Source organism: Mesoplodon densirostris, chromosome 18, assembly GCF_025265405.1.
Source record: "Mesoplodon densirostris isolate mMesDen1 chromosome 18, mMesDen1 primary haplotype, whole genome shotgun sequence".
NCBI classification, from domain to species: Eukaryota; Metazoa; Chordata; class Mammalia; order Artiodactyla; family Ziphiidae; genus Mesoplodon; species Mesoplodon densirostris.
In genome coordinates this window covers 35011175-35026872 of record NC_082678.1, presented here as the reverse complement: position 1 = coordinate 35026872, position 15698 = coordinate 35011175, and the positions used below count along the sequence as shown (strand labels likewise).

The window sequence follows — 15698 nt, the reverse complement described above, 5'->3', positions numbered from 1 at the left end:
AGGGGGGACCAGAGGGTGAAGCTGGGTGTGGGGAGAGTTGGAAAATCACCCAAGGACACGCTCTCCCTGCAGCAACCCCCCAGATGAGACCAGGAGGAGGTGGACCCCTCAAGTCAGAGCCCACATTCAGTGTCTTTGGGGGACAAATAGCCAAGCACCCCCAGTCCTTGCCTTCACCTGCTGCAGTTAGGGCCTGCCTTGTCTTCTTCATGGCCAAGTTCTCACCCCTCCCAGAAGCCCTCTTGGGGGTTCATGGGATGGGGGTGTCCATGGCAGGACTGGAGGGTCAGTGGTGGGCTGGAGGCCACGTGGCAGGCAGGAGGGCTCCCACCGACCCTGCCGGTCCACACCTCCTGGTCATAGGCCTGCACAGAGTCCACGAGGCTGTGGATGTGGTAGAAGGTGCAGAGGTGCGGGGACTGGTCCAGCCCATGCTGGTGTCTGACCACCAAGTGGTCAGTGTGGAGTATTCCCGGGGAGCCCTGGCCGTGCTCGCATCCTCCCGGGAAGGACACGTCAGCATGGTCCCTGGAATGACTGGGAGGTCAGCTGGCAGCGCCCCCCACCCAACCTCACTGTTACCACAGGAAACAAGAGACAACTCCGTGAGGAAACACAGAACATCACCAGCCTGATGCTGTCCTGAGGAAGGTCGGCTGGCATCTGGGAACTGGGTGCTATAGTGGGTTGAATGGGGGCCCCCCAGAAGTTATGTCCACGTCATGTCCCCCAGAATCTGAGAATGGAACCTCATTTGGAAGTAGGGTCTCTGCAGGTATAATTAGTTATGGATCTGGAGATGAGGTCATCCTGGATCCGGGTGGCCCTGAGTCAGTGACAGTGTCCTTCTAAGACACAAGCGGAGAGACACAGACACACAGACACCACGTGAAGACGGAGGCAGAGACGGGAGGGATGCGGCCATAAGCCCAGGGACGCCTGGAGCCCCCAGAAGCTGGAAGAGGCAGGCAGGACCCTCCCCTGGAGCCTCCGGAGGGAGCGCAGCCCAGGGGCACCTTGACCTCAGACGTCTGGTCTCCAGGACTGAGAGAGGACAGGTTTCTGTTGCTCTGAGCCTCCGTTTGTGGTCATTTGTCACAGCTGAACCGGGAAGCTAATGCAGCTGGTGAGCAGCTCCTGGGCCTGATCTAAACCCTCCCTCCTCCCGTTAGGGGCAGCCCCCTGCACCTGTGCTGTGTGCACAAACCATGAGGTTCATGCTGAACCCCGGCTCCCCTTCTGGGCACTGGCATTTTGGAGGGTGAGGGCAGAGAACACCACGCGACCAGCCCCCAGCCGGTGCCAAGTCTCTAGTGAGCTTCCCTGGGGGCACAGGGGTGCGGGTAACTGTCGTGGTTCTGCCCTTCGTCGCTGGGGGAAGAGACACCCTGGAGACCCTTGAGGGAAGGAGGGGTCATGAAGGGTCATGAGGTGACCGGAGCAGGGACCCTCCCTCCCGGGCATCCCTACTGCATGCTGTGACCCATCTCAGCTGTGAGGACACAAGCCACGAGCATGTGCTGGGTCCTGTGAGCCTCCCAGCCAGTCCCTGAAGGTGAGGGCGGCCCTGCAGACCCCAGCCCTCTCCTCCACGTCTAGTAGGTGGAAGACCCACTTCTGCTCGCCATTCCAGAAGCGGTTCTGGAGCAATTCTTGGAGGGCTTCTGGGGTTATGCAGGCTGAGCCCCTGTTGCTATGTCCCCACTTCCCCACAAGAACCTCCAGAGCAAGCTGTTTGCCCTGTTGCCTGAATGCCTCCCCGCACCAGTTTTCTCAGGAAAGAATCAGGGGTTTCTGTAGCAGCGTCTGCAGGCAGCTCTGCATCTGGACCCACATTCACATCTTCTGTGTAAACACCGAGAACCTTCCCTGACATGTGCCCCCGGCTGACCACCTCCACATGCCGACCACAGGCCCCAGTGCGGACGTCAGACTGACCACCCGTCTCAGCCTCCTCTTGTTGTCAGAGCTGCTCCAGGCCCTGCTCAAAACCCGTGGACCCACCTTTCACAGGGCTATCCTCCAACCACACCTTCAACAGTTCACCTAAGTATTTAAATTAAGGGGTCCAGAGATAAAAAAGGAAGCTACAAACAAACAGACAGATGGAGCCAGCTGGGACCAAGATGGCAACGAATGTGACCTCCAACAGACCCTGAGTCTCATCACAGGTTGAATTTACTATATCAGCATATTAAGTGACACACCTACCGGTGGCCATGACTGGACATGAAGGACCAAAAACGGGTAAAAGGAGGTGGTAGCCCACCCCCTTGGAAAAAGCCCCGCCCCTTCCCCGGAAGGCCTCTTCATCCCCATCACTAGCCTCACTCCTCCTCCCTTTGTCTTTACTCTTTAAAATGAAACCACTCTCTCCAGGAGGGCGAGAAGTTGATCTGTGAACTTAGTTCCTGCTTCTCCATTCTTTGGCCACTGAATAGAGCCTGTGCTGTGGTGGTCTCAGCTTTGGTTTTGTTGTTTGCCTACTTGAACCCACGTGGAAAAAGGAAACCTTCCCCGCTGAGGCGGAGTGCCTCACCAGGCTGGGGCCCGAGCAGGGCCCACATGACTTGGTAGCAGTCTGTAAGGGGACGGTGGTCTCTGCCCGCGGAGTGGGAGAGGGAACACCTACAGCCACAGCACCGGCTCTGTGGATGGCACGGCCCCTCGTGGGCCTGGACCGTGTGCTCTCGTCCCCCCACGCCTGACACCCCCTGACAGTTGTGACACGGTGACACTGGCTGCTGGGCGTCCAGTCAGGAGGGACCAGAGGCAGCACCTGGTGCCAGGTGAGACATGCCTTTTCACGGGCAGGGGACATAGGAGATATTAGGACTTTGTGTCTGGAAAACAAACCAAGCGGCTAGAAGGTGATCTGAGCTGTGGACCTGAAACCCACATGCCAGGTGAAAGCTCCCACTGGACACTGGCTTGGAAGCTTCTGCACAGGCGAGACCACACCAGTGCTTCCCGCCCGACCCCTCCAGGCCTCCCTATGGGCACAGCTGGACCTGCACTCCAGAGGCTCCCCGACCCAGAGCCTGAAGGGCTGACACTGCCAGGGCCTGGGGACGCAAGGGGTCCCTCCACCAACGCTGCTCGGCCCCTCCTCCCCGGTGACCAGGGGAGGGAAGCCCCGTGGAGTCTCAGACCCGGTGCAGGCAAAACTGGCACACACCCCCCCCCCAGGACCCCCGGCCCAGCCCTGCTTCCTCAGGCCCACCGTCTGCCCGTCACGGTGCCCGCATCCCACCGACCCACATTTCCGGTGTGGACGTCCACGTGCACAAGCTGCTCCGTGTCCTCTTCCCACATGGGACACCCCCATCCGTGCTTCTCCCTAATGACGGCCTGGACCCCGAATGTTCTGGGCAGGAAGAGGGCCGAGGAGGAGGCCAGCCTGTCCCGTCTGCCTCCCGGGGGCCCAGACACAGGGCTCGGGGTTGCTGGGCCTTGAGGTCTGGATGCTTCCAGGTGTGGGATGAAGCTGCCACTGCCCGCTGGAGCTGCTCCTTCCGAGACTCAGGAAACAGGGGAAACCACCAAACGGAGCCCGTCCCCAGGCTCTGCTGAAAGTTTGCTCGGATTTGCTCTCCCGATCCTGAAGGCAGACCTGCGGGAAACAGGGCCTGCGATTCCTATACTGACGGTGTTCTGTGGAATTTCCACTAGACCCCTTCCTACCCTGTTCTGAGCAAAATTGCTAGTCAATCCATGCTACCATCACCCCACGAGCAGACCAGGAAACTGAGGCTCTGAGAAGCCAAGTAATCCAGCCGGAAGCACAGATGTGGGACACGGAGGGGGGTCTGCACCCGCCACACACCCCAGGGGACTGCCCACTCCCCGCAGGTTCCACGCCTGTTCCCTTCAACCCCCTCCTGGGACCAGCTCACAGAGCCTCCTCTTGGGGGGATGCACTTACCTTCTTCTAACAGGATCTGTCTCACTATCCTGTTTTGTGATCATCCGGAAGGTTTGTCACTCTGAAGCAGGTTCAGCCTCACGTCACCAGAGCAGATTTCCTGGATCACACTCACCACCTGCACGTCCACTCTCAGCTCAGACCTAGAAAGGCCCCCTCAGCCCTGAGCCCCATGGCTCTGCCTGGGCTCCCACACCTTCCTGCCTGGTCCATCCCTCTCATGTCCCCTGCAGGGTCACCAGGAGCTCCCACCTGCCCCAGGCAGGCTGTCTCCTCTGTCCTGGGGAGGCCTCCATGGTGTCAGGTGGAAGACACAAGAGGTACCCGTGGGGCCTCCCTTATGCAGCACAGTGGCCAGCACCCACCTACTGACCTCATCACTCTAGATGGACAGGGGTTCAGGGGGTCCGTGGCATCTCCTGTTTCTCATTTCATCCCAGCACTGCCCACAGGGAAGTTGCTAAGCAACTCTGTGCCGGCTGCACAGAGAGGACGCTCATACACGCCCCCCTCCCAGCACACGGGGCTCTCATGGCCAGGCACCCTCCCAGGGTATGGAGCTCACCTGGACAAGTACCCAGCAGCCCACGGGGCTCTCGTGGTCAAGCCCCTCCCAGGATATGGAGCTCACGTGAGCAGGTACCCAGCAGCCCACAGGGCTCTCGTGGTCAGGCCCCTCCCTGGGTATGGAGCTCACCTGGGCCGGCACCCAGCAGCCCCTGGGGCCCTCGTGGTCAGGCCCCCCCAGGATATGGAGCTCACCTGAGCAGGTACCCAGCAGCCCCCGGGGCTCTCATGGTCAGGCTCCTCCCCAGGTATGGAGCTCACCTGGGCAGGCACCCAGCAAGCCTGGGCACCCAGGAACCGTGCACATAGCCCTAATTGCAGAGCACCCCCAGCCTACCTGTTGGTCAGAGCTGACCCTGAGCACCTCAGAGCAGGACCTGAAGTAACAAACAGCAGCTACTGGACAGGTCTGTGACCCTGGGCTTCACTCTGTGTGACCTCCTTCCACCGGGTCTTCCAGAGGCTTCCAGTGCAGCTGGGGTACCAGGCCTCTGTCTTCACCCACCACCCCTCCTCTCCCTGACTCCTGGGTTCCTCTCATTAGGAGAGGGTCTTCTTGAAGTTGTCTCCCACTCATAGGCCAGATAAAATGATTAGAAAACAAGCAGCATTGCAGCCCCATGTCTATCCTGACCCTCAGGACCCCACACCTGTTCCTGGGACCTGGCCAGTGCAGCAAGGCCCATTTTCTGCAACTCTGAGCCCCTGATGGGCAAGGATTGGCTGACCTGGGCAGCCTGACCCTGCCTGCCAGCTCTCCCCAGGTGTGCCTGGGTTGAGGTCAAGATAAACACCCCTCCAGGCAGCAAGAGCCCCTGCAGCTGTGCCTGACGCCATATTCTCTGCCCTGTCAGCAGTCTCAGGGGCTGGGCTGGTGGGAGGGAGTGAGGGCCCACGGCTCTGTGGGTGGCCCGGTGTGAGTGGGGCTCTGCTGGACTTTCCGCAGGAGTTGCTGGACTGCCACCTGTTAAAGAAGAGGTTGTGTCACCAGTACTTACCGTTGGAATTTCTCCCCCGGCAGAGGTGAGGAAGGAAAAAAGCAGTGGGGGCCGGGACAGGAGGGGTATCTCAGGCAGGGAAATGGAAAGCTTCCAGAAGAGCGCCCGGGGCCAGGACCATCCTGGCTGGCCTGCAGGCACCAAGTCGGCCTGCGTGCTGTCGCTGGTGTGACTCCAAGCCCTTTCCTCTAGGCTTTCAAGTCTGTGTACGTATTCAGGTGTTTTACCTGGGAAGGGTGGGAACAGTTCAGCAGCAGCTGGCCTGGGGCTCAGCTCACGTTTACTCACAGACGCCTCGGCACAGTCCCTCAGCTTTGCAATGAGGATGCTCCTTGCAGGGGGGCTGCTGGCTGCATGGGAGACGATTCCCCACCTCTGACCAACTTCAGAATTGTTTACCACTGGAGCAAGTGTCCTGATAGGGTTTTCATCTGTGTAACTAGTGGGTTCTTAATTAGCAACGTGAACGGTGACATCAGAAGTCCTGAATCAGGATGAAAATACTTATCCCTAACAGGTACAGGCGAAAAAACCTGGGGAGGCCGTGTGCAGCCGGCAGCCTTAGGGATGGGCTTCCTACTGACCCCTCAACATTCTGGTGTCCAGCCACTGCTTTAGGATTTCTGGGGCTCAGTGCTGACTCTAAGGGTTCTGCAACCCAGCCTCTGCCAGCCTTTAATGAGACCCGCACTTCCAGGATCCTACAGAGCAGGGACTGTGTGACCATTCTGTGGCTTCTGTAACAAATGACCACAAGGTGGTTTAAAACAACAGGAATTCATCCTCCCCCAGTCCTGGAGACCAGGCAGCTGAGATCAAGGTGTTGCAGGATGGAAGTCTCTCCAAAGGCTCCAGGATAGGGTTCTTCCTGCTTTTTCCGGGTTCTTCCTGCCTTTTCCAGCTTCTGGGGGCTCCAGGCGTCCCCAGGCTTACGGCTGCATCCCTCCCATCTCTGCCTCTGTCTTCACGTGGCTTCTCCTCTATGTCTGTGTCTCTCCTCTTTTGTCTTTCATAAGGACTCTCTCAATTGGATTGAGGGCCACCCTAACCCAAGATGACCTCACCTCGAGATCCTTAGCTACATACACAGAGACTCTTTTCCCAGATATGGTCCTGTTCACGTGTTCTGGGGGGGTACATCTTTTGGGTAACCCATTACCTGTGTATAAAATAACCCTCATTTTAGGAGGTTACCAAGGTCCCGTATAGACTGGCACAGACAGCAGCCAGCAGCCATGTGGGTGGGGGTCTGGACAGAGTGAGGACCCTGGAATCACCTGGAAAGGATGAAGTCCTGGCTTCATTAGGTGAGCTCTTCCACCACGGGGCCCGTGGAAACAGCCACTCCACTCTGCCCGTGGAAAGGGACCCCGTGCTGAGTCCAGAAATGGTTATATTGCAAAGCTGGCTCTTATGGGATTTCATTATCAATAGCATCATGTAACCAATAACTACGGGCTTGGAGGAGTCACTCTCTGGCACATGATGACAGCACTGTCACTTTAGGCTTATCAAGCCTAGAATAGGAATGTTTGAAGGAGAAGAGTTTGGGAGATTGAAAAGCTTAGTTGTCAAGGAAACTGAGCAGGTTTGTCAAGGTTGTCAAGGAAACTTCTCCCTTAAACTGAAGGCAGGGCTGGGAGAGCTGAACGCCAGGGATCTTTTAAAGGGGCTGCTCTGAAGCACCATCACCTGAGAGGTGGTCTCAGCATGAGCTGGGGTTTGAGAAAAGTGTGATGAGATTAAGCCTGCCTTTCTGTGACAGCTGGGGAGCGGTTTGTAAAGCACCTTCGCTTTTAAGGCAAAAGTTTGTTGCTGGGACAAAGTGTCTCCCAAAACTGGACTGAAGCTCAAGATGTCTCTGTCCCCTTCTTGTGAGAGTCCAGGGCAGGTTGGTGTCAGGGGGGCTCTGTCCCCCTTGTTTCTCCTCCCTGCTTCCAGGTGAGGGCTCCAACCAGCAGGGTGGGATGACCAGGTGGGCATCATGCCCTCCATCCTAGGATGCAGTCTGGTCAAGGCCCTCACCACCTCCACCCCTTCCCCTTGGTAACACGAGACACTGTGCCCCAGCTGTAAGGGGTGGGAAGGCTGGGAGGTGCAGGGTAGCTGTGAACAGGAAAAAGGGAAATGGGTTCTGATGGGCAGCTGTGCGGCTCTGCTGTGAGGGTCACCTGGACAGTAGTGCACAGACTCTGGGGCCTGTGAAGCTTCGATGCTTTGTGGTTCTGGAAATCCTATAGGAGACGGTCCACAGCAGGTGAAGCTAATGCTCTCAGTGGAGCTGGTGAAGCCAAAGATCTGCAGTTCAGACTGAAGGTGCCGATGTGGGTGTACATACAGGGCAAAACCATCTCGTGTGAATGGATTTCAGGCATGTTTAACATGAATGCAGTCATGTTAATACCTACCATCTTCTATCTTGTGCCTCCCATCAGGGACCACCTCCTCAGTTCCTGAGGATTCTGTAACTCACGTACTGGGGGATGGAGAGTGGGCTCTGTCCAGTCTGAGCCCTGAGTTACCCTGCATGTGAGTCTGCTCAGGGCTGCTGTAACAAATAGCACAGACTGGGCAGCTTGAATAACAGACCTATCTCCCAGTCCTGGATGCTGTCGGAGGTCAAATTGTCTGCACGCTGGCTTCTCCTGAGGCCTCTCTCCTTGGTGCTTAGACAGCCGTCTTCTCCCCAGGTCCTCACATGGTCTCCCCCTGTGCCTATCTGTGTCCTAATCTCTTCTTGTAGGACATCAATCCTATTGGATTAGGATCCAGCCTAGTGACCTCATTTTTACCTTGATCACCCCATCTCCAAATACAGCCACGTCCTGGGGTTCTGCGGGTTAGGGATTCAGCCTGTGAATTTGGGGGGACGTGACTGAGCCTATACCATCCTCCTTAGGAACCAAGTGTGCTTCGGTCCTTCCTTCCCTCAAGTCACACGAGGTGATGTAATGGCTCAAGGAGAGGCCACTCATGCAGAGTTTGTGTGCCAGCTGGGGAACCCTTCTCTGCTCTCTTTGATCAGGCCGTGGCAGTGCCAGTCCCCTCCTGAGGTGAGCAGTTCTGGGGTTTCCTGCCATGTCTCCTGGCCTGCCGAGGTGCTCATTGTCAGGGAACTTAGGAGCCAGCAGCCTAGTGGGGATGCCAGGGACTCTCAGGGCCTTTGCAGATGTCTCTCCCAGCAGATACCCTAGCGAAAATGGGGAAACATTTGGGGGATTACAGGTGGGAGAGAGTCACAGTCTTGTTTCTGCTTCAGAAAGACCACGTTGGGTGGGATGTGAGATGCACCGGGGGACAGGGAGCTTTGTCAGGCCTGATGGAGGAACCAGGCACAAGATCGGGCTTGGGCCAGGGCTGTGGGTGTAGAGGGGAATTAGTGTGGGAACTGGCCACAGACTGTTGTCGAAATATCGGCTTCCCTGTGCACTGAGGCTGAGCAGAAATACAGAGACAGGGATTTTGGAGGAAGAGAGAGATGGCTTTATTTTTCTGCCAGGCAGAAGGGAAGACACAGCCGGCTAGCGCCTCAGGAACTGGGCACACCTCCTTGAGAATCAGGGAAGATTTTATATGTGGGGCTCTCGCAGTCTGGGGTATAGGATAAGGATAAAAGTAGTGAAGGTCTTGCATTCCTCCTTTCCTTTGCATTATTTCAAAACAGTCATAGTTGGCGTCAGGCTGCCCGGTAATTAGGGTTCAGCAGTCTGGTAATTGCGTATGTTTGTCTCTGGTTTATCGGCCAATGAACTTGTTTCTGAAATGAAAAACTAGGGGGTGATTTGTTAGGATGGGCGTATAGAATGTAAGTGCTGGACATAATAAGGTTAGGGAGTGAGAGGCAGGGGATGTAACTCACACAGAGTCAGGGGTGATGGGGGCCAAATGTAAATTACATAGTGTCAGGGAGTGAGGTTAGCTTTGTAAAGTACAAATCTAGTTACTGCAAATGAGTGACAAAGTAAAACAAGGAGTGATGAACTCTTCCAGGCCAGGTTATGTTTCTTCTCTAGCCTGTTCGCTGTTCCCTTTGTTTTCCTTGTTCTCAAGGGAAGGAAGACTTCATTTCTATTTTTGCTGCAACAAGACTCTGGAGGAGCAAATGACAGTCACTGGGGCGCAAGGAGGGTGGGAGCCTGGGAGACCCCAGTGTTACCGAACAAATCGTGGGTCCGCTTGCCGGAGTGCAGTAAAGCCAGTCTACTGACACTGGGTGTGGTGAAGGAAAGTGCAGCTTTAATTGTACAAGGGCCAATACAAGGAGGCCAGGTGGCTTGTGCTCTAAAACCCCGAACTCCCTGAAGGATTTCAGCAAAGAAATTTTAAAGGCCAAGTGAAGGAGGGGGGTCGCAGGGTATGTGATCAGCTGGTGCACAATTCTCTGGCTGTTGGTGAGGTAACAGGCAGTTAACATTATAAATTCTTAGGCACCAGAAGCTCCGGGGCAACCTGTTCATGATCATCAAGTAGTTAGTTAATTTCTTCCACTTGGTGGTGGAGGAAGCATGCGTCAGACACTGTTATCCGGGTACTTCAGAGAGGACCTACAGCAGAGGACGTAGGGGAGGGCTCTGTTCTGGGAAGGCCCCGTAGGGTCCTGCTCGGTTACACCCGGTGCCTGGGCTTGGCAACCTGGGAAGGTGGGGCTGCTCCTGGGTGTAGGGAGCTGCGGGATCCCAGTCCTCTGAGGGCCCTGTTAGCCCCCAAGGTGAGATGGGGGTGCAGTGGCTGGACAGAGGCGTCTGGCCTGGGGGAGGGGTCCAGGCTGGAAATGTCACTGAAATCATTGCAGGGAGGGAGAGGGAAGGCAAAGTGGGGGCAGATGGGTCACAGCAGACTACGTGCAGGTGACTGCGGTCCTGTTGGAAGCAACTCAGAGCCAGAAAGGAGTGGCTGTCGGGCTCAGCTCCATTCTCTTGTTCCTTTGTAAAACCACTGTGTCAGAGTTTGAGACACCGTCGGGAGACGTCTGGGCCCAGTGCTGCCGTGGCTTCATCAAAGGGCCCAGGGGGAACACAACCACTGCAGGCCCCGCCCATGTCCTCACTGGGAATGGACCCCATCGGGGCTCCTGGGCTCACAGATTTCAAGGAACCTCTGTCCTCAGGACCGGTCTTCCTCCCTCTTCTCACCTGCTGGTCAGAGGCCCAGGAACCCCCAACCTGGCTCCACCCCCAGGGCCTGGATTCTGGAACAGCTTAGGGGTAAGCAAGACCCTCATGCTCCTTTATCTGCCTGGGGATGAGAATGTCTTAAACGCTGCAATTGCCTGATTATGGAGGGCTGAGTGCTTCCAGCAGGTATGGGTGGAAAGATGGGGTGTGAAGTTCCTGTGTCTGCAGGGTCTTCCCAGCGTGAAGATGTGTGTGTTTCCCCCGGCCAGTCAGCATCCTCCCAGGAAGCCCAGATCCAGGATTAGGAGGGCAGAGGCTCTCCACTTGCTTATCTGTAACTTCCCACGCCCACAGCAAGGAGGCTGGCTCCCACCATTTGCCATTTATCTGTGCATTGCTCCTTTCCAGGTTACATGTGCAGAGGTTTCAGAATTGTTAGCTACTACACCCTGGAAAGAACTTCGTAAAATAAAGCCCACTCTTTATATATGGACCATTTTGCCTTTAATCTACCGTTTCCATTCATTTCCAAAGGTAACTTAGGTCAGCACCTTTTACCCCATCCGCTACAGTGAGTTGTTTCCATATATTTCTAATACAGTTAGACTCTGTCACATTATGTATTCCATCCTGCAACACGCCTACATCCTAAATAACTAAATTTGAATAGATTATGATTGGCCCCTTGGGCTATACACATCTGTTGGCTTAGAGAACTGCATAGTGACAGGTATCCATCCTAGAGTATCACATGGACTACTTCAAACCCCCCACCCCATGATCTGCTATCATCTATGTAGCTTTGCCTTTCCCGGAATGTCATCAATGGGGTCATACTGTGTGCAGCCTCCTCAGACTGGATTCTTTCACTTAGCAGTATATACTGAAGATTTATCCATGTCTTTCCATAGGTTGATGGTGCATTCCTTTCTGCTGAGTAGGATTCCACTGCGTGTGTATGGGAGGAAAAACAATTTTCCCCTACTTTTCTAGGTTCTTGGTTGAGGCCCCCCTGCCCCTCTAATAAAAGACAGATTACCAGGAGAAAAGCAGAAGTTTAATAACATGTATACCTCCTGCATACAGGGGGGATACCACGGAAACTGAGTCACTCCCTGAAATGACCAAAACCATCCCCTTAAATACCATCTTCAGCTAAAAACAGAAGAAAGATGCTGCGGAAGGGGGGAAGGCCAGTTATGGCAGGTTATCATGCAAAGCACAGTAAACAAGAGTATGATTGCACATTAAAGTCAGGACTTCTCCATTGAAAAGAATTACTTAAGATTTAATTATCCGTCTATGTTTGGTGCAAAGAGGGACATACCCTTATAAATGGAGATTTCTCTATTGTAAATGTCCTTCATAAAATGGCAATCTCAGTTTTCTGAGATTTTTAAAAATAAATTTATTATTTTATTTTTGGCTGTATTGGGTCTTCATTCCTGCATGCAGGTTTTTCTCCGGTTGTGGCGAGCAGGGGCTACTCTTCATTGCGGTGCGCGGGCTTCTCATTGTGGTGGCTTTTCTTGTCACGGAGCACAGGCTCTAGGCATGCGGGCTTCAGTAGTTGTGGCACACGGGCTCAGTAGTTGTTGCTCATGGGCTCTAGAGTGCAGGCTCAGTAGTTGTGGCGCACAGGCTTAGTTGCTCTGCAGCATGTGGGATCTTCCTGGACCAGGGCTCGAACCTGTGTTCCCTGCATTGGCAGGTGGACTCTTAACCACTGAGCCACCAGGGAAGCCTTTTTTTAATTTTTAATTTTTTTTAAGCAGATAAATAATCCTTATGCCAGAGAGACATATTTTGGGGTGGCATATTCTACTCGCCTTGACATGGATATACCCCAATTTGCTTATGCATTCATCTTTTGAAGGATATCATGATTTCTTCAAGTTTTTATCCATTATGAAAGTGCTGCTGTGCATAATTGCATCCTTGTTTGCATTTGGACATAGGTTTTCAAACCAGTTGCTTAAATACTGGAAGCATGATTGTTGGATCTCAACATGAGACTTGTTTAGCTTTGGAAAAAACTGCCAAATTTTCTTACAAAGTGGCTGCACATGCATCCCCCCAGTGATGAGGGAGAGTTCCTTTTGTTCCTCACCCTCTAGCATTGGTATTGTCCTATTTTTGGAGCTTAGCAGTCCTAACAGGTGTGCTGTGATATCTCATGATTTTAATTTGTAATTCCCTAATGGTATATGATGTTGAGCTTGTTTCTGTATGACTTTTACTATCTGTGTATCTTTTTTGGCAGGATGTCTGTTCAGATCATGCTGTTCACGTTCACGCTGATGGGAGCCCTGTCTCCTCAGGACCCGCTGGGGCTTTGGCTTCTGCGACACGCGGGGCTGAGTCCACGCTGACGGCCGGGCTTTGGGACAAGCCGGGGTCGAGTCCACACTAACAGAAGCCGGGTCTCCTCAGGACCCGCTGGGGCTTTGGCTTCTGGAACACGCAGGGCTGAGTCCACACTGACGGCCGGGCTTCGGGACAAGCTGGGGTCGAGTCCACACTAACAGAAGCCGGGTCTCCTCAGGACCTGCTGGGGCTTCAGCTTTGGGACACTGTGGGGTCCAATTCATGCTGACAGGAGCCTGGTCTCCTCAGGACCTGCCGGGAGGTGATGCCGCAGAGGGAGAAGGTGAGGAAAAGTGGGCAGAAGGTTCCTGTGCGTTGCTGACCGCTGAGGGTGTCTGTCTTCAGAGGGCCCAGGAGGGGAAGGGCTTGATGTGGAAAACTGGGTTTTTGGCTCCTTTTGTGTGTGGTGTAGACAGAGTGCAGTGTTGTTCTTTGGTGAGTGGCCTCTGGTTTTCCCAGCACCATTCATTGAGGGGACTGTCCTTTCCCTGGTGTATGTTCTTGGCTCCTTTCTTGTGAATCAACTGATCACATACCTGTAGGTTTATTTCTGGGCTCTCCGTGTGCCTGTTTTTGTGCCAATTCCACACTTTTTTGGGGACTGTAGCTTCGTAATGAAGTGTGGAGTCAGGGAGTGAGATGCCTCCAGCCCGTTCTCCTTCCTCAGGGTCGCTTTGGCTCTTCTGGGTCCTTTGTGGCTCCACACAGATGTTAAGATTGTTTGTTTTGTTTCTATGAAATGTCATTGAAATTTTGGTAGTGATTGCGTGTGTGTGTACATTGCTTTGGGTAGCATGGACATTTTCACAATATTTTCACCCATGTGCACGGGATATCTTTCCATTGATCTGTTCAGTTTCTTTCATCAATGTCTTAGTTTTCAGTGTGCAGGTCTTTCAAGCCCTTGGTTGAATTTATTCCTAGTTTTTTTGGGGATGAGATTATAAATGGAATTGTTTTCTTAATTCCTCTTTCTGATAGTTCATTATTAGTGTATAGAATCACAAATGATCCTGCAGTTTTACTGAATTCATTTTTTTAGTTCTGACAGTTTTTTTGGTGGTTTTATGTAGAAACCTAGAATTCAGAAATCCCACTGTTTTCCACTCCATCCAGGTCATCCACAGCACCCAAGACCTAGTGGCTCCTAATATTATCTCCCACGGTGCCTCTCATTACCATGTGGACAAAGTGAATAGCATCATCACTTTGCTTGAATTTGGTCTGGGTAAGTCTTGGCCTCTCTAGCAATGTTTGATGTCGTCTCTGATTTTCTGGCATGTTACTGACATGGTTGTATTGAAAGGTGTTTTCTAGTAAATTTCAAATGTTTAAACTTTAAATAACAGTACAAAGTTTTCTACATTCACACCAAATACTGCAGTGTGTTTTAGCCAAAACAGGGCCAGTCTCCCAGGGAACCAGGACATAACCCCAAAATGAGGGATAATTATGGTGTCCACATTATAATCCTACCTACAGGACCACTTCAGCTTTCACCAGCTGCCCCAACTTTGTGGAAATGTCTTTTTCCATTCTAATCCAGGTTTCTTTTTCTGGAACCATCACTGGTCTTCCCTCATTTTAAAAACCTTCATGGATTTAAAGTGTACAAGATGAGTATGATCTCGGTGGATTTTCCTGTATGGCTTCTTTCACTTAGGATGTTTCCAGTGTTTATCCATATTGTAATATGTACCACTTTTTTCATTGTGATTGAAAACACATAACATTTATCATGTAAGTCATTTTAAGTATACACTTCTATAGCATTAAATACATTCACATTGTTGTAAAAACATCCTCACCACCCATCTCCAGAACTTTTTCATTTTCCCCAAGTGAAACTGTAACCATTAAACACTTATTCCTCTCAACCCCTGGCAAACTTATTCTACTTTTTGTCTTTGAATTTGACTTATCTGGATACCTCATACTAGTGGAATCATAGAATGTCCTTTTGTGTCTGGCTTGTTTCACTTAGCATAATGACTTCAAGGTTCATCCACATTGCAACCTGTGTGAGAATTACCTTAGTTTTAAAGTTTGAATCATATTTCATTGTGTATATACTATACTGTACTTATGCATTCATCTGTTGAAGGACACTTGTGTTGCTTCCACCTTTTGGCTATTGTGAATAATGTTGCATATGGGGTACAGATATCTGTTCCAGTCCTTGCTTTCTAATATTTTGGGTGTATACCCTGGAGCAGAATTGAGGGATCATACGTTAATTACATGTTTAAGATTTTGAGGAGCTGCCATACTGTTTTCCACAGCAGCTGCACAATTTTACTTTATTCCTTCATATGACAGAATAATGCATCTTATGGATCTACCTTATTTTGCTTATCCATTCACCCGTTGGTGGACATTTTAATTGTTTCTACCTCAGGCTATTGTGAACAGTGCTGCTGTGAATATTGGTGTATAAGTTTTTATTTGAACACTGTTATCCGTTCTTTGGGTATATATCTAGGAGTGGAGTTGTTGAAACATATGATAATTACATTTTTATATTTTTGAGAAAATGCCAAAGTTTTGTACACATAGATTGCACCATTTTACATTTCCATAAGTAAAGTTTAAGGGTTCCAATTTCCCTACATTGTTGCTAACATTTGTTATTTTTATTTATTTTTAATATAAGCATTCTAGTGTGTGTGAAGGGCTATCACATTGTGGTTTTAGTTTGCATTTCCATCATGACTCCTGATGTTTGAC

General features: G+C 52.1%; 1 pseudogene; it reads left to right on the top strand.

The window, feature by feature from the left end:
- LOC132479216 (leucine-rich repeat-containing protein 37A3-like) overlaps window positions 1-15698 on the top strand; it is a 110794-nt pseudogene that overhangs the window by 9440 nt on the left and 85656 nt on the right.